A 20872-nucleotide genomic window follows, 5' to 3' on the forward strand; every position below is an offset into this window, starting at 1 on the left:
AGTTCATTTGGTTGATAAATTTAGCCTAAAGCCAACATCTTCTGATATTACTTATTTTCTCTAATGCTGAGTTATGGATTTAGCACAGCTGAAGTTGTAACTGAGTGCACTGGCAGCTCCAGGACATCAAACTCATGTCTCCTCCAGAAACTCAAGGACAATCATTCATATGCAAACGTTCATCCTACTTTGGGAAGAGGTATTGACAAGTAAGGATGTGACTCAACTCCTGTCAATACATTTTTTAAAATATTACCAAGGAGATTCTTTATTTTGCAGTTTGTACCTGTATCATTCCGTAACCTGGTCTTAGTTTTTTTGTAAATCCTATTGATCTGACCAAGGAGTGTGTGCTTTAAATGCTTCAGCCACTCTGGAGGAAGCAGGCAGAGGGGGAATTTATAGAACTTACATTATCTTTTCTTAGGCAGAGGTGAAGCTAAATAAATGATTATCTGGGAACATTCACTATTATAGGAAACCAAATTGATTAATTCAGGTCCAGACTCTCCTGCCATTTCCCCCCTTTTAATTCACTCTATTATTTGATTTGGATGACAGTTTTTTACTTGCCATGGAAAACAAATGAACAAACAAATAATTTTTTAAAATGAGACAATAAAACTTAGCCAAATGCATTTTAAAACTACAGTTCAAAGCAATTGGGGGACCTCCCTGGTGGTGCAGTGGTTAAGAATCCACCTGCTAATGCAGGGGCACAGGTTCGAGCCCTGGTTCAGGAAGATCCCACATGCCGTGGAGCAGCTAAGCCCATGCACCACAACTACTGAGCCTGCGTTCTAGAGCCCGCAAGCCACAACTACTGAGCTGGCGCTCTAGAGCCCATGCGCCACAACTACTGAAGCCCACGCTCCTAGAGCCTGCGCTCCGCAACAAGAGAAGCCACAGCAATGTGAAGCCCACACACCACAACGAAGAGTAGCCCCCGCTCGCCACAAGTAGAGAAAGCCCGAGTGCAGCAATGAAGACCCAACGCAGCCAAAAAAAAAACAAAAACAAAAACAAATAAGGACTGTGGCAAAGCTTTTAAACTTTGAACTCAGTTTATAAAGGATGGGCTCACAAAGTATATACATTTAGACACCCCTGCTATGTACCTAGAAATCTTTTCCTGTCAGTCTGTCTACCAGCCCCTTCTCCACGTGTTTGACTATGGCTTTGCCTCTAATAGTTGAGATATTATGACTCCATTTTCACCTATATACAAAGGAAACATTCTTGGGACTTCCCTGGCGGTCCAGTGGTTAAGAATCTGCCTTCCAATGCAGGGGATGTGGGTTCGATCACTGGTCGGGGAACTAAGATTCCACATGCCGCAGGGCAACTAAGCAGGCTTCTCACTGCAGTGGCTTCTCTTATTGTGGAGCGCAGGCTCCAGTAGTTGCAGCACCTGGGCTCAGTAGTTGCGGCAGCCGGGCTCTAGCTTGCACGGGCCTCAGTAGTTGTGGCTTGCAGGCTCTCGAGTGCAGGCTCAGTAGTTGTGGCGCATGGGCTTAGTTGCTCCGTGGCATGATGGATCTTCCTGGACCAGGGATTGAACCCATGTCCCCTGCATTGGCAGGCGGATTCATACCACTGCACCACCAGGGAAGTCCTCAATTTTGTTTTTCTTTAGGCCTCTACCCTTTGATCTATCTTTTATGGGCTTTAGATGATAATATACATCTTTTACATTACTGTATTTCAAACTGTGATTTCTTTGGGTAGATTTATTAAAACTGAAAAAGAAAACCCTCTAATAAATGTCTACAAGTGGATTAGACTAAATGACCATATCTGGGAATTCCCTGGCTGTCCAGTGGTTAGGACTCCACACTTCCACTCCAGAGGGCATGGGTTCGATCCCTGGTTGTGGAACTAAGATCCCACATGCTGGATGGTGCAGCCAACAAATAAATAAATAAATATCTGGGCTATAGAGGTATAGAGGGCTGAAAGGGAGATGAACACTAAAATCTGTTGAGTGGCATGATGAATGAAAACTATTTCCCTTTGGCTACTCTGAGCGCACCATGAGTTTTGTTTTCTGGAGCAGTGTATAACAAGGGTTAATCATGATCTGTATGAAATATCAGTATACTTTTTTCCATTAAAAAATAGATTAAGTTAATCATAGATGACGTTGTCATAAGATTGCTGGCATTTTCTGTTATTACTTTCTTTTGTTCTTTGCCTCCATACTCGCTGAGAATCTCATCTATTTCCATGGCAGAACCACTATCTGCATCCTGACCAGGCCAATATATCCAGCTCAGATCTCATGTCTCAGAATCAGATTTTTTTTTAATAATACAGCTAGCTACAATGGTGTACTTTCCACATCAACCTCACTTTTCTTTTTCCAGGATTTTTGATGTTCGCATGCCACCCATTTATATCATCTGTTTATTATTATAATCATTCTTTTTTTTTTACTTTTTTTTTTTACTATTTTTTGTGTAGCAAGGCATACATGACATAATCAGGCGTATGGCAATACAGAATTAATATGGCAGTGCTAGAAAAGCATGGTCATTCAAACCAGAGGCCAGGACTTTTTTCTAGACCACTCTCACCCAAAGACCCGTATCTGGTAGCACAGCAACTCCTGACTCCTCAAAGCCATTCCTTCTACTCAATCCCAATTTTTAGATTTCAGTTCATTTTTATCTACCCAGCCAGGCATCTTAGATAGTAGCAGTGGGGTAGGCAATTGTGAGGCGAATCCGAGAGGCATTAAGAAGGAGGAGGAAATTCAAAAGAATTGATGAACAAGTATCAAAATGTAGCACTTTAACAAAGACTAGGAGAAAAAAAATCAAACAGTAGGAATTATTTTTCAGGAAAAAAATATGGCCGATATAAACAAACCTATTTAGTAGGCTAGTAAAGAAAGAATGGCAGTACTAAAAATACAGAAGAAACTCTGACACTATGGTAGAACAGGAAGTCAGGGTCAGGGAAAAAAGAAAAGAATGTCAAGACATGCAGGTCACCCATAACCTGCCACACGGAATTTGAGCTGTATTACTCGTATGGTAGAGGCAGAAGCAGATGCTGAGAGATCAAGAAGCAGTAAATATATAAAAATGAAATGCCTTGAGTGTATACTGGAAATCTAGCCATGCTCATGCTTTTCTGTTGAGAAGAGATGCTGAAGATAGTACTGAGGTAGTACACTGAGGACAGGGCTATTTCTCCCTGCTTGCTCTTCTCACCTCCCAATCTACTGACACTGGAGTGTCCCTGGTCTCAGTTCTTGTCCTATTTTTATCTTTATTCACTCCCTTGGTGAGTTCACTAGTCTCATTGCTTTAGATACAATCTATATGGCTGATGACTCTCCATCTTCATCTCCCACCCAGGCCACTCCTTTTAACTCCAGACCTGGATATGCATCTCCCTAACAACACCACCATCTGGATTTCTAATATGGCCCGAACCTAGGGGTCTCCTTGTCACCCACTTTCTGTCATCCTCCACCTCCAATCTACCAGCAGATCTTGCTGGTCTGATTTCAAACCCTAAGCAGAAACTGACTGCTTCTCGTCACCTCCCCTCCTGCCATCCTGGCTTAAGCCCCATCACCTTTCTCACCTGGACGATTTTAATAGCTCCCTATGTGGTCTCTCAGCTTCATTCAGTTCCTTCCATTTTACTTTCCACACAGCCTCTAGAATGTTCCTCTGAAAAAAGTAAGTCAGATCATATCACTCCTCTGCTCAAAACATGTGAACACTCTCCCATCTCGTGTAGGTCCTGACTAAAAGCTCACTAGCTCAGAGAGACCATTCTCCAGCATCAGATTTAAAATGGCAACCTACCTCTTTCACTTCCTCTTCTCCTTCCTGCCTTGATTTCCAGCCCCAAACTTACCACCGTCTAACATGAAATACATTTCCCTTGTTTATCTTGTCTATTGTCTGTCTCTTTTTGCACAAGTTAGATCCATGATTCAGGAGTTTTTATCTCTTTGGTTCAATGACTAGAGAGTTCCTGCCACTTAGCATGTGTTCATCACTAGGAGAAATTCCATAAATAAATGAAAGACAAAATATTTTGCAAGATGACTGGATTTTATACCTGGGGTTATGCCTCAAGAAAAGTCTGTATTTCACTAATGCAGAAATATAAAATATTCTTCTGCTACACTTTGGGAAATAAAAGGTTTTTCTCTGAATTGTGTGTAAATAGGAAACTGAAACAAAAAATCTCACCCCCAAAGTTCCCACTTTTGCCTCAAAGACATTCGTGAGACTTACCAGATTCCTTCAGTTCCTTACTCCATCAGTATAAATTTTTTAGTAATGTTAGAGAATATACACATGTGAGGTTTTGTTATCAGCCTGTGAACAATTCACATAATCCAAGTGTGCCTTTAAATGCCTTTTCCAAAGTTAAGAAGAAAAGTAACTTCACATAAAGTTATTCCTAACAAATGTCAATGCACTGACAAAGAATTATGAAATCGTTTGAGTCCGTATAATCTACTGAAAGCATGTTCTCATAAGAAGTGAAACACGTCTCTGCAATATCAGCTTTTCATGAAGTGGGTGAAAAGTTTAGAGAAGCTACAACAGGAAAAACAAGGAAAGAATTTCAGTGTTTTTCTGTTTGAAAACACACTCTTCTTTTTTCCTGTTTTTATTACAAAAACATTATAACACTATTAAAGATAAGTTGGGACAAAACTTCTATCATCCCATCATCCTAATAGAAGAAAAACATTGAGTGTATACACGTTACAAATTGATACCACAGTGTACATTATCATTTGGTCTTATGCATTTCCCTTAAAATCATATCAATATCTTTATACTTTGAACTATTTTTTCAAATTTAAAATGATGGGCTATATAATAATTCATCAAGTATATGTATCTTATTTATGCAGCCATCTTCCTATAATTCTTTTAAAAAAATGTTCCCTGTTCTTTGGAGGGCAATTTTTTTTTTTTTTTTTTTTTTTTTTGCGTTACATGGGCCTCTCACTGTTGTGGCCTCTCCCGTTGCGGAGCACAGGCTCCAGACGCGCAGGCTCAGCGGCCATGGCTCACGGGCCCAGCCGCTCCGCGGCATGTGGGATCCTCCCAGACCGGGGCACGAACCCGCGTACCCTGCATCGGCAGGCGGACTCTCAACCACTGCACCACCAGGGAGGCCCGGCAATGTTTAACTAGTATAGATGATGATGCTATAAATATTTTCATAACTTAGCTTTCTTCTTTTGAAATGTTTCTTTAGGATAACTCACTATATGTTGAACTACCAGGTGACAGGAAGACTATCTCAAACTTCTTAGTATCTACTGTCTGACTGCTCTTTAAAAAGATCGGACACATTTACAAAGATTCCAGTCACTTATGTTTTAAACCAAATTCACCACTATTCAGTAACAATGTTTATTTTAGAGTTATTTAGGTTTTAGTAAGAGTTAAATGATACCTTAAGGTGGCTTTCCTTTGCATTTTTTTACTTTTAGTGTGGAAAGGCTATTTCCATGTAATTTTTTACTATTTATTTTTCTTCTTGAGTTTTTGTTTATTCATATCAATTGCTCATACATTCCCCAGGGTATCTTTCTTTACATAGATATGAAAAAATACTTTTTTTACATAATATAATTTAATGCACATTCTTTTTTTTTTGTAAGACTATGTCTTATTTGAATTTATCTTCAAACTCTCAATGTTAATTTCACCATTAAGATTTGGGGTAAATAATAACTTTGTAATCTTATTATTAAAAAAAAAACTCTGATTTTATGAACAGTTAAAAACCCACATGAAGTGAACATAAAATTAACATGTTTGTGAAACCAGTAGCTCTACACTTACAGAACACATCCGTAAGAGGGATTAAGGTAAGGCCTGGAAACATCCATATTGTCCCTGATGCTACTCATATTCATCCTCTGTAGTGAAGGAGAAAGAGCATCAGTTCTTTAATGTGAGGTCTAGATTTGAACGTTAGCTGTGTCCTTTCCTTGCTATGTGATTTTGCAAATATTTTAATTTATTTGATTGCAGATTCTTTATATATATACATATATACATATACATACACATGACTATATATATAACCATATATATGGTTATAATACCAATTTAAAGAATTATTATGAGGATTAAAAATAACTTTTGTAAATTGTCTAGTACACAGACAACCACCAATAAATGAATCACCATTATTTTAAAACACCATTTTTTTTTTTAACATGAACTTTTCTTATTTTATCCTCACAGCAGCACCATGAGGTATTTTCTCTATTTTACAGGTTGGGGAACCAAGAGCTAAAACACTGAAGTAGCTAGTTAACGTAACACAGCTAGGGAAAGGGGGAGCTGGGGCCTGAAGGTAGGCAGTGTACTACCAGAACAACAGCCCCTAAACCCTGTGTAAAACATTATAATCTCACTTTTATGACTTTTCTATCACTATTCTCACATTGCCAATGAGACGCCTAACCCCCATTTTTTATGTCGTGTAAATCTTAATCATTCTTCAAGGTGAACTTAAATTCTAACACCTCCATGAAGATTTTTCTTTCTCCTCTTGAAGTAGGTTTGGCCTCTCCTGTACCCCCACAGTAGTTATATTGAGCACTTTCACACCACTTACAGTGCTCAAATTATATTATGCCAATTTGCCTTAGATCATGATCTTCTTGAAGACAGAGACTATATTTTTCATATCCATTCCCTATATCTAGTTCAGGGAAGTGCACATAATAGATGCCCAACCAAGATTTGCTATGTGAGCAGTAAACACAATATGAAGTATCAAAGTCAAAAGTATTATGTAAAAACTAAGAAGATGAGACTAATTAAAATATATTTAGTCACATTTTGAATAAAGCCAATAATTTGTAATAAAATATGCACAATTATATGCCAAAAACCTCCTGCCACTTCAGCACACATATACATTTTTCACCCACAGAAAATCTAGCAGAAATCTCCATCATTAAAACAATCAAATCAAATAATTAGGGATAGGATAAAAAAATTCTACCACAAATTATTGACCCCATATGTATATATCTCTCACATATCACACACACACATACGTTTAGACACACACAAACACACAGAGTAGACACATACACTCAATAGAAGCAATTTGGGAAAAGCATAAGTAAACTTCTTTTACCGTGTGTCCTGAAGACGGCAGCACTGATTTATCCACTTCCCTCTCTTAACAATTGAAACCCAAAACGTTTATCACATAATATTTCAGCATGGCACATGAAGAAAGGAAATGACACATCTGTATGTTGGAAATCTTTCTTAACAATGTATTTCCATAGTACTCTCCTCAGTGCACAAGTTTGCAAAATCTAAATTGGTCAGATAACTCATTCCTCTTCCCATCTAGGACTTTACAAAAGAAAAAGAGAAGTAAAAAGAAACAGAGTTAATGTAACAGGGTACATAATGTAGGGCAGGCTGATCTTTTCCTTTTAATAAGATATGTCTGCCTTCTATAACATTCCTATTATTATTTATCTTCTATTAATCTCATTATCTGCCACTAATTCTCATGACCTCTTTCATACTATATGACCTTGAGGGAAGACTCCATGTTTAAGTGATTTGTTTTTCTTAATCCTTTTCCCTATACCCCTTATCTCTAGCTTCAAACACAAAACACAGGAGGAAAGGATTCCTACTAAGTAAAAGTAGTAATCCCATACTGCTCACATCAGCTCTGTCTATAGTGATGTTAGCATTAGCTATCAATCTCTTTTGAGCACCTAAAAAGTTACTTATTTCCCCAAGAGTATAATAGAGGAAAGGGGTCTCAGGCATGGAATCAGAGCAAAGGAGTGACCTTCATCTTCTACCCCGTCAGAGTTTTACACTTTTAATCTCATTTATTTAATCACATTCAAGTTCCAGTAGGACACGTATAATAAAAAACAACATTACATGAATGAGCTAATTTTTAGATCGATTCTTTTGGGGGAATGTGTTTAATTTATATTCCATGGATACTTCTTGGTGCTCCAAACAGGGAGGGATCCTACTTTCTACCAAAAGATGGTCAAAATGACCTTGCCTTGCCCATGGGCACCACAGAACACTACCCCCCCCCTAGGAGATAACATGCCTGGCAGAGAGAATGCAGGAACAGTGCAAACCGCTGGAGAGAAAGAAAGTAGCAGTGTCCCATGGCCATTCTCATTACTGCAGAGGCTAACAACAGTAGTAACAGAGGTGTTGAAGCTGGCAGCACAAATGCTGGCCAGGCAGCTTTAGACAAGTGTAGGATCACAGACGTGGACCCAGGCTGGACCTGCATGAAGGCTATTCCTTAACCACACTAGTTCACCAAATTCTTCATGAAGAGGAACTGGAGACTAACATCAGAACTCGCTCTCTTTCCTTTATAACTGTTTCTATACACATCTTATTAGACTATGGTCCTTTGGGGGTCTTTAAAAAAAATCTGAAGTTTAAGAATCCCTAGGTATATTGCTAAATTTGGATAGCCCTGTCAATATTACATGATTAGAAAAGTCAGACTCTGGAAATAACAAGCGAAGCCACCAGCTTTCTACCCTAATGAGGTTCATTTCTGCCAGAGTGGGCTATATTTCAAGGATGTCTCTGTAATATTGTTATGTATATATCTTTATTTCCACAATGCTAATGACTTCTCTATTTGATTACTTCCACATTCTTCAACCTAATCGTTCATTTAAAACAAACAAATCTCTGTGAGTGTGTACAGAATATCATATAATAGATATTATCTATTAGGTCTTACTCTCTGCAAGATACCTTACCAGGGAAACAGGTAGAAAATGTTCAGGTCAAGCTAATGATTCATGGAAAGAACAGAGGGAGGGAATGGATTTTTACATTCATTGATTCATTTGAATTCACAGCAACTTTGTCAGGTCATTTTCCTGATTAAGAAATTGAGGCTTAGATATTAAGTAAACTTGTGAAGATCACAGAGCTATGAGTCATCAGGGCTGGTATTCAAACCCAATTAAGTCTGATTTCAAAACTTGGCCAAACACTTTTTTCTCAGTCTGAGATCAGTGTGTATATTATCAGGGGCCGTTAGCACAAATGTTATATTGGAAACAAACTACAAACATGGGCATATTCCAGATCTTCAGAATAGTTGCTTTATCATCAGTTACTGCTATGGGATTCCATGACTTCGTTTTTGTTGCTTACAGACATATTTGTCTAGATTAAAGACTATATAACATTATGTCCAATGTTCAAATAAAGTTTCACGGTTAAATAAAGATATGGGCTGGAAGAACTGACTTGAGTCTCACAGCGCTCATTGTGGTAGAAGAATGCAAGCTGAACTCAAAGGAAGATACATTTTATACTCATAAAGTGATACTTTTGAATGTCTAAAATTGCAACAGGTCATTAGTTACAAGGTACATGATACCATATATTTACATGATAAATCTGCACAAAGATAATATTTCTTCCTATTCTGGACTCAAAATAATAGTTAGATAGTAATTCTTACTATCTACTTACTGTTTTAATAATTAAAAGTTTTAATAAAGTTGCATTGGACACATCTCTCCATGTGAATATAAAGCCTTTACACAACTATCAAAAGATACCTCATCAAAATTGGTATTGAAAAATTGCATCCTAGCAGAGCTTTTGATTGATGATCATAAGAAAAACCTTGATGTTATCAGTATCATTTTATATAACTTTATATGAACAGAAGTTTCCTGCCAAAGTATTGCTGAAGTTAAAATACATAAACAGACTAAGTACAGAATCAGAACTAAGTGTATCTTCCTTCTGTTAAGCCTATGAAAAATGTTTTGGTTCACCCACATGATCCTAAAGTGATACAACTGATTAAAGTTTTAATATTTTTGGAGGGTTTTTTAACTTAATTTACAAATGCATTATATATGTAAAATATATTTATAACCAAAAGTTGGTTAAGAACTGGAGACCTATGGAATTTAGGTCTAAATTTGTTTCTATGTTTTCACATATAATTATAAAATAATATAATCTACACTCAGTGAGGTAGAGGGACTATAATACTTACTTTCCTTGGAGAAATGCACTTTACCATACTGTTTCAAAAACCATATGGTTTTTAAAAGAAAGTGCAGACATCTAAAGAGCCTGTAAGTCCCTACAATAAGAAAAAAAACCGGAACACACTGAAAATCAGTGACTCTTCCTGGAGCTGCCAGAGAATTGAGGTCTCAGGGCAAACTTTAGAGAGGTAAACACAAAAACTCACAGCTGAGTTCCGCTTACACGGAGCAGAACTGCTAGAATCCTAAACCAGCGAGAACACTTCAATTGTAATTTGGACGAATTGCTGGAGGCTGAGTGAGGGCCAGTGTGAGAGTGAGGGTCTCCTGGGGCTGCAGTGTCAGGGGGGACCCCAAACTTCCTGGGCTTTATCCCCAGGAACCCCACCAGGTTCTTACAGCGAAGAGCCAAGAAAACTCAAAAACTCAACTGGCGCCTCTGGCAGAGGGGGAGGAAAGTAAGCATTTTAAATGTCCCGTGAAAGACTGGGATTTAATCAGTTATGGAACACTTCCCCTCCCCCATACCTTACCGCCTCTTGGGCTCCAGTAGGATAAGAGTGGATTACAGCTGAAAGATCTGCAAAGTTCTTTTTTAAGGGAAGTTTGTAGGGAAACCCCCAAACTACAGAGGAGACAGAAACAGACACTGGAGGAAATTTTAGCCTCTGACAGCTCCAGCTCCAGCAAATATTAAACACAGCCCAACTCCTAGTGAGGTTACCATAAAACTTCACACAAACATGCTGTTTACCTCAGTTCCTATACCTGACCTGACATACATATCAACTCCAGTTTTCAACAAAAGACATGCTGCAAGTCAAGAAAGTGTGTGCCAGCCCTAAAAGTCACAGGTTCCTTGGATAGTTAGGGAAGTGGTGAGGGGTAAGCGGGGGGGTAGAGTATGTACAAAATACTAGTGACTAATTTCCCTCAAGCAACATTAACAAATCACCCATTCCTCGTGATTCATGTCTTATTAAAGAGACACAAAAATGCCAGTTAAGAAAAAAGTGATTGTGATATTTTTAAGTGTTATTTTTAAAACATGAATGCCCTGAATTTAGGGAAGTTTGGCTTTAGAGTGACAGACCCATGTAGTTTAAATAAGCTTAAATGTGGTAAAAGTGTCAATTTAAGCTTGAGCAAAATTCATTAAGCAAATTCTTCCTCTTTTTCTTTTTTTTTTGCCACACCACACGGCTGGTGGAATTTTAGTAACCAGGGATAAAACCTGGACCCTCAGCAGTGAGAGCCTAGACTCCTAACCACTGGACCACCAGGGAATTCCCTCCTTAAGCAAATTCGTATCCAGAAGTCTCCTGGAATCATTATGAGATGTCAGGCTAGGGGCTCAAAAGAGAACAGAACTTTCTACCACAGCTAAGAGAACTGCAGCAAACTGAGTATCACTCACTTTCTAGCAACTTCACATGTGCCATATTCTTTCCTACTCATAGCAAAAACTTCTTCATTTTAAAATGAGAGAACTTAAAGACTCTTCAAAAAATTTATCTAGGGACACCTGGCCAGTGACAGAGCATGAACTAGAATCTATATTCTATGATGTTCTTTCCACTATGCCGCTTGGATCCTTAGTTTTCATGAACACACATAATTACTCGTCTCTACATCTCCATTTTCTCCCATATCTTCAGAAGCTATGGCTGATGATTTCCAGGAGTGCTTCCAAAGCTCAGATGTGTCTTTTGCTGTTTGATCTGCCTCCATTAGCTTTCAGAGAATAAAGGGCTCTCTCTTTGACTTCCAAATCTCTTGAAAACACTACTCCTTAGCCGACTCTAACCAGGAATCGTATGGGGAAGGTGATTCTGAGCAATGTAGTTCCTGGCATCTCCTGTGGGGCTCAGGAAAGATAGTAAAAGTGTAGTGAGGCAAAAAGCAATAGTGGGTGTCTATGTAGTCTGGCAACTCGGAAAAGGACACTTACCATGCAAAGAGGGAGTGGAAACTGAATTGCTGAAAAGGGGGAAAGACTGCCTTGGGTGCAGAAAACAGTGCATCCAAATGCCTGAAAAAGACAGGAACATAAAGAGTGTCAAAGACCAGAGCAAGGCCAACGTGGCCGGGGTAAAAATGGAAGAAGTGGCAAGCAAGGTTCCAGCTAAGGCTGAGCGTTGGGCAGGTGGCCATGAACTAAGGAGTTTTTCTTTATCTTAAGAGCAGTGGAGGGACTTCCCTGGTGGTGTAGTGGTTAAAAATCTGCCTGCCAATGCAGGGGACATGGGTTCGAGCCCTGGTCTGGGAAGATCCCACATGCCGCGGAGCAACTAAGCCCGTGCACCACAACTACGGAGCCTACACTCTAGAGCCCATGAGCCACAACTACTGAGCCACGTGCCACAACTACTGAGCCTGTACTCTAGTGCCCGCGAGCCACAACTACTGAGCCCACGTGCCACAACTACTGAGGCCCGCATGCCCTAGAGCCCATGCTCTGCAATAAGAGAAGCCAGCGCAATGAGAAGCCTGCACACCACATCGAGGTGTAGCCCCCGCTCGCCGCAACTAGAGAAAGCCCGCACGCAGCAACGAAGACCCAAAGCAGTCAAAAAAAAATAAATTAAAAAAAAAACAGCGGTGGAAAGACATTAATGATTTTGAAGTGGGATGAATGAGACATACTTGGGTTTTAAAAGTTGACTGAGTGCAACGTGGAGAACACATTGGATGTGGGCGTGTGGTTGAGCGCAAGTCGACTAGTTAGGAAATTACTGCAATGGTGTCTGGGAAAGTGGATGGCAGCTTGGACTTGGGTGGTGGTGTCAGTGGTAAAGGGGAGAAGTGGAGAGAGATATTAAAAGGCAAATTTAATGGGACTTGATAATGGATTTGATGGTGAGAGATGGTGGGCTTAAAGTTTTCTCATTTACTACTCCAGATCCACTCTCCACCTTTCTCTACCCTTCTATTTTGCCCAAGAGGTTGACTTTTTGGACTGAAACACATAGCTCTCTTGATCTCTGGCTTCTGATGAGGTCTGGCAAATGGGCAGCCCAGCAGGAGATTTGTGAAAGGAAGGAGAGTTGGTTCTTCATGTTAATTGTCTAGAAATGAAATAAATACTTATTATCTGGGAATGTTGGTGGCCTCTTAAGGGCTACTTGACCTATATAAGCAGAAAATGTCTGGGTCTGTTAGGCAGAAAACTAACTCTCATTACTGTGGAGATTTCAATATCATACCCATTTCCAGAACTGTGATAGCTAAAATATCCACTACTTTTTAAGAATAACCAGTGGCTGGTGATAGGACTTAGGGTTGGCAGAATAATATCCTCCCCCAGAAAGCTACCCACATCCTAATTCCTAGAAGAATGTTATGTTACAAGGCAAAGGGGAATTAAGTTTGTACATGGATTTTAAGGTTGCTAATCAGCTGACTTAGGGAAATTATTCTGGAATTATCTGAGTGGGTCCAAGGTAATAAGCAGGATCCATAAAAGTAGAAGAGGGAGGCAGAAGAGGGTCAGAGGAAAAAGTTTCCAGTTTTGATGACGGAGGAAAAAGGCCACAGGCTAAAGCCTGTGAGTGCCCTCTAGAGGCTGTAAAAGGCAAGAACATAGATGTTCCCTTAAAGTGTTGAGAAAGTAATGCAGCCCTGATGACAACTTAATTTTGGCCCAGTGAGATCTATTTTGGACATCGAACCTAGAGGACTGTAAGAAAATAAACTTGTATTCTTTTTAGCCACTAAATTTGTTAATATGTTATTGCAGCAGTAGAAAACTAACCCAGGACTGTTTGAGCTGCCATAATAAAACACCGCGTTAGATAGACAGGGTGGCTCAAACAATAGAAATTTATTTTTCACAGCTCTGGAGGCTGAGGTCCAAGATCAGGGTGTCAGTAGGTTTGGTTTCCCCTGAGGCTTCTCTCCTTGGCTTGCACATGGCTGCCCTTTTGCTTCTCCTTTACATGGTTGTCCCTTGATGCTTACATTCCCCTGGTGTCTATCATTCAAGTTTCTTCTTATAAGGACACTAGTCATATTGGATTAAAGCCTCATTTTACCTTAATCACCATTTTCAAGGCCCTATTTCCAAATACAGCCACATTCTCAGGTACTAGGGGTTAGGACTTCAATATATGAATTTGGGGAGAACACGATTCTGTTTATTAACAAAGACTATATTGTAAACCTCCCTTGATGCCCTCTCCAGAGGTTCCTAAGGCAATAAACCAAGGTGATTTACTGGTGTCTGTTAAATAGAGACTCAGAGCTCATGCCATTCTTGGCCCAAGTCAATTTCACAGTGGAGCCTAAGGGACTACAGACCCATTCTATGGTTATTTCTCCAGTCACAAATGTGTATTGAGAATAGATATATTTAACAACTGGACGAATGCACACTGGTTCCTTGATCTATGGAGCAAAAACTCTTATGGTGGAAAGGGTCAAATAGCAGCTAATGAAACTTCCCCCTCCCTATCAGGATAGTAATCCAAAAGCTTTCCTGCATCACTAGGAAAACTCTTGAGATCAGGGCACAATCAAATATTAATGTCACAAAGTGTGATTCTGGGGAAATGATATATGAATGAAACTTTCAGAAGGGGCAAGAGTGTGAACACACTCATTTCCGGTGTAAATGTCCACTAGAGGGCACCCACTGTGGAGACCGAATAATCTGACTGACAATTTTGACTTTCTCTGGTGAAAGTCAGCCAGTTTCCACCCCACCCCGCTCCCCGGTTAGTACATGGTCAAGTCATATTGCAAAAGAGATGAAAGTGACTCCTGAGCTGAACAACATGGGCTTCCTCTCAACAAGGATGATCTGGATATTGCGAATGAGTTTCCATTATTTCAACAGCAGAGGCAAATGCTAAAACCTAATCTGGCCTCTTCCAGGGAAGAATGTTTAATCCTCACTGGAATAAACACTTGCTTAGGATGTGGATTTGCCTTTCTTGCTTTCAGTGCTTTCCCCAGCACCAGTTAACAGATACACTGAATCCCTTATTCAACACTGATGTATTCTACACAAGATTTTTTCTGACCAAGGCACATATTTTATAAATGGTTCCAACTTCAAAGGCTTCAGGAATGGGTTCTGATTGGTTACATTTGACCATTCATTTCCCCCTAGAGGTGGGGTTTTATAAGAATGCCAGCTCTCTCACAAAAAAAGTGGTTGGATTAGGATAAGAAATATGTCTCAGAAGAGGCATTGGTGGTGGAGGAATATCCTAGCATTAATTTTCTGTTCTCTTAAATTTCTTATTTATCATAGTGTTGTTTGACTTTTCACCTATTTGTCTTATTTTTCAAACAGAATAAGAACATGCATATTCTCAATATATTTTTAATTAAAATGTTAATTAAGATACCTTACAATAATACTTTCTTTTTCTAATGTTGATTAACTTTTTATTTTATTTTGTTTTATTTTATTACTTTTTTTTTTTTTTTTTTGGCTGTGCTGCATGATATGTGGGATGTTAGTTTCCTGACCAGGGATCGAACCCATGCCCCTGCAGTGGAAGTATGGAGTCCTAAGTTCTGGCCTGCCAGGGAATTCCCACAATAATACATTCTTTAGGACACATATTGTTCCTTTTTTTTTTTTTCGGTGTCACACCTAGTAGGCCCTTAATACTTTTTTTAATGGACAAACATGGAAAGAAATATTACACAGGTTATCTCATATCATTCCTTACATTCTAGACAGAATAATATTATCCCAGTTTAAAACTGAGAAAACAAAGGCTCAGAGAAGATAACTTCCTTAGCCAAAACCATCAGGATGGTAAATGACTGAGTTTGAATTAGAACCCAAATTGTTTGTTAACTGATCATTCTTTGCAACACTGTACTACCTGTGAATATGATAATGATGACTGAAATGGGTCCAAAAAGGTTGACTAAAGAGCATTAGAAACACTTTTGGTTGCTAGTAAATCCTCCACTGTGAGTATATATCTTCTGGGGAGCCAGAGTCCACAAGGCTGCAAGTTCAAGAAGGTTTCTCTTCCTGCCCCTTGAAAACTGGAGGCCAGGCCAGTGACTCAATCCTGCCTGAATTCTGAGGGTTGAGAAAATAAGACAAAGATTTTAGGATAGGTAGGAAACAATTCATAGCAATGGTGGGAATGAGAGTCCAGAGAAAAGGTTCTTATCAAGGATCCCGTGTGGGTGATGCTCTGAGTAACATCCTTAACTGAAGGCGGCTTTGGGCCTGCATGCTTAGCCTACTTTACTTCTCAAGCTGGGCTCTCCCATCTTCCCACTAATTGGACCAGAGGGACCAGAGAGTCTTTAAGTCCTTTTTTTTGCTGCTTACATTAGCCAGAGTTCTTACTACTACAATGATGATGATAACCAAATAGAAGCCGATGTAGAGAAACCAGATGGTCTCAAGAATATGTATTCTTCTTCTCTGGCTAATCACCATCGTCCAGGAATTTTTTTCTTTTCCCCAATTCAGTTGTTAAGAGTTCGAAGTTTAATAGTTTACATGATTCCAATGGTAACTTTATAAATGGAATGCTGTCTCTACTGAGTAATGGGCAGTATGATTAAATGAATTCTTACATAAAAATTGGTCATATTCTATTTCTCTTCTTTAGATATGTAATATGGAGATAGGCTTTGTGATTTTTAGTAAAGACTCACTTAAAAATATGCAGTCAATGCTTAGTTACTTAGAGATAAACACCTTAATTTACCCATATCTAAGATGAAAAGAATAGTTAGAACGTTGTTAATTGGGCTCTGATGCCTGAACAGATCTGAGGGAGTCCCGCAGCTCTCTGCAGGACAAAAACATCATCCAAAAAGCACCCAACTAAGGAGAACACTGAACATGATAATGAGGATGAAAGGAAATGGCAACGTTTTATCATCAACCAACGTGAAGAAACCCCATAAAAGACAAAAAGCAACACCATCTTCCAAATAATAGTTCAAAGAAGAGGATGATTCAGAAAAATGAAGAAATGGAATTCATATAACCTGCTCAAGATTGCATTTTTCTCTGTAATATAAATGGCAATTGCAATGCTTAATCTTCAGGCTCCTACTATTTAGATATGAATACAAATTATCTTAAGAAAATTCCTTTGCAAGGCAAAAGGTTTTTAAAATTTAAATGAGTTCTTTCCCATCTGTCATAATGCTTACAACAAGTTTACACAGACTTCACATTGCACTGATTTCACCAAAGGGAATAGTCTTCCCCGGTTGTTTTTAAATCAGATGGAAGATTTTGTTTATTTGTCCGTTTCATTTTGTTTTTACTGTGTGAGACACTGGCATATCAAATATTCCAGCCTATCTTTAAAACCTATACTCAAAACACTGTATTTCTTACATTTCAAAATACTACTTAGCTGAGGCAGATTAAGGAGAATGGTTAGAAAATTGGTTACTGAGATTATTATGTCTCAAAATAAACTCTTTGCATCCAAATCACTTGCTATATTCATACAACATAGGAAAAAACAAGCAAGATGAGGTCTTCAAAGATAGAGTATAAATCAGCTAGTAAAAAGCTATTCAATAAAGAAACACTGTGTTATTTATTTAAGAAACCCATGATAGAATCCTCATTGTCCCTGGGAACATGAACTAAACATTTTTAATTTCTTATGATAATTTACTTATTATTATACACGAGATTCTTATTTTAAGAGCATAGAAAGTAAAGTATGGACACTAAGAATGGCTGCCAAGATTCTGAATCCTGCCTCTGGAACTTGCTAACTGTGACATCAGCCATGTTATTTTATCTCAGTTTTTCATCAGTAAGCTGATTGTCAAAAAGATCTATTAGAATTGAATAAGTTCATAGTTGTAAAGCACGTATAACAGTGCTTGGCATCTGGTGTGTCCTCTGTGAGTATATTGTTAAATTGTATACAGTAAATTTAAAGGTTAAAATTGGAAAATGTAAAACCAACATTGAATCTTCTTCATTAATACTACAATACTTTTTCTTAAAACAGCAATCTCTTAGGAAACATTAACTGACTAGCAAAATTCTTTCATCTCTGATAACTCATTTTTAATATTGGCATGCTATTTTACCTAGTAAATTCACCTGAGGAGTACACTTCGATGTCAACAAGATGGATTGTTATATTTTCTATATTCTTATTTACTTCTCTCCTGAATTATTTTTGTCCTTGATAATTAAGCAATTTAAATGAATCATTTAAACCTTAAAATGGTTGGAAAGATTCTTGTTATGTATACCATCATGGTTGTTTTGCTCATGAATTCTAGCATTTTGACATCATGGGAAAAAAGTCACACATTGCACAGCCAAACTACCTGGCTTCCAATTCCAGATCTACTCTATTTAGCTACATGATTTGGGGCAAGTTATTTAACCTCACTGTGCCACAGTCTTCCTCATCTCTAAAACAGGATGAAGGAGAACGTTATCTCATACATTTATGGTGAAAATTGAATAAGTTTATATAGCTGTGCTTTCACAGAGCAGATAATCATAAGTATTCATTGGTATGATTATAATACCAGTTATAATCGGTATTGTTAAAATAGTTCTTGTGACATCGATATATTTTAATTTTTGTGTCCATTTTGGGACCCGTGAAATATATACTTTCTGTAATTTTTTGTGGATGTCAGTTTCTTTGACATTGTCAATATTTCAAAAAAATGTTTATTGAGGATCTGTTATGAGTTAGCTGCTTTGACAGACATGTAGGTGGAATAAATATAACAATAAAACACTCACTGTGCTTGGGTTTAGAATCTAGAAGGAGCATGTGGAAGGCGTTGCTAGGACTCATCAACAGTGAGTTCTCCTTTCCTTCCTGGGTGTTTGAGAGATCAAACTTTCCAGCCCACTTGTGGGGTCATGTGACTATTATGGCTGAAAAAATAGAACAGAGTAATATGAGTCACTTTGGGGCTAAGGCAATGAAAAGTGCAAGTTCAAGCAGAAAGGCATAATAGAATCTTAAAATCACAAAGATTATTCAATATCAAATTACACATTATAGAGAAAATGACATGACACCAAAAATAACATGCCATAACATGCATAAAACATAACATACTTAAATTAGTATTGAAAATAGTATTTCTTAGTATGATAATTTGTTTGTTAGGTTATAACTTTGTCTCTTTTCAAAGAAAATAAAACACCTTAATTTTAGAGAATTTCATAAAATGTAATTAAGAATAGTTTATAAAATTCCAAACAAAATGAATTTAATAGAACTCTCAGAAATGTTTTGACATCTTTAGGATGGAATCAGTTTCATGATATTCACAGATTCTGCGAAAAAGAATGCCATTTTATTCACGAATCACAAGAACTCAAATCATATTTTCTGTTATTTACTAAAACAAAAGGAAAATTGTTGAAATGTATGTGCATCTATTTTGAGTCATGGAATTTAATAAAATAATGTCATTTAAAAAACAGACTTGTTTTTCAAGACATTTGAATCAAATATTTATTAAAACCTGAGTTATCTTATTCTTATGGTAAACTATGGTCTGTTTTTATAAATAAAATTTTATTGGAATGCAGTCATGTCCATTTGTTTACATATTGTCTATGGCTGCTTTTGCTATAACTTCAGAATTAGGCATTTATGACAGCGAGTGCATATCCCACAAAGCCTAAATTATTTACTATTTGACCCTTTATGAGAAAGTTTGCTAACCCCTGCTTATAAAGAATTTCTATTAATTTATTCATTTTTAAATATTTTGAATTTCACTCAGGAGTTCAGTGCACCAAAAGAGAGACCTAATGATCTTTAAAGTATTTAGGAGTTTTAAGCAGAAAGGTATTTAATTCAGGGAAAAAGGTATCTACAAAATTGTTGAAAGGTTTGAAGGGGCCAAATCTGGGCTGGGGCTCTTGGAATGTCTCGCAGACAATTTAGGGAGTGAACTCTCAGGGTACCTACTACCTCTGAGGTATCCAAAGGAGGGATCTGGGCCCAAAGAAGAGGACCCAGGACTGCCTCTTCAACTGCTTCTCATCCAAAGAGCTGAATAATGAATATCATTCTCCAGAACTTTGCCGCAGGAAAGTTGTACCGCCCCATGTATTTGCTTCTCAGAAGCAAAGGGCAAGGACACCAGGAAGATGGGCTCTATCTCACTGTACTTTCTAATTTGCAAAAGAGTTATTCTAATTGGATAATTTTTACTCAGGCTCAATCTGCAAGGGAATCTGGAAAATGTGAAATGTAGTTTTTTGGGTTTTTTTTTTTACTTTCAATATCTTCATCTAGAAGAAGGGCGGGATGGACAGACTTTCAGTGAGCCAATATTAAGAATCCACCTGATCACGTAATAAAAGCAACAATTATGCTTATAAAAATTATTTGATTAGAGGATAAATATTACAGGCTAAGTGAAATGAGCCAGACAGAGAAAGACAGATACTGTTTGTTATCACATATGTGGAGTCTATGAAATACAGCAAACAAGTGAAGGTAACAAAAACGAAGCAGACTCACAGATAGAGAGAACAAACTAGTGGTTACCAGTGGGGAGAGGAAAGTGGGGAGGGGCAATGTAGGGGTAGGGTATTAAGAGATACAAACTATTAGGTATAAAATAAGCTATAAGGATATATTGTACAACATAGAGAATATAGCCAATATTTTATAATAACTATAAATGGGGTATAACCTTTAAAAATTGTGAATCACTATAGTATTTACCTGTAACATATAATATTGTACATCAACTATATTCAGCTTTTTTTAAAAAAAGGTATAGGGCTTTTCAGGTTATCTATCTTCTCCACTGTGAAGCTTGTTAGTTTGTGTCATTTATGATATTTATTTATTCTTTCTAAGT

Source organism: Mesoplodon bidens, assembly GCF_964165515.1.
Source record: "Mesoplodon bidens genome assembly, chromosome: 20".
Classification (NCBI taxonomy): Eukaryota; Metazoa; Chordata; class Mammalia; order Artiodactyla; family Ziphiidae; genus Mesoplodon; species Mesoplodon bidens.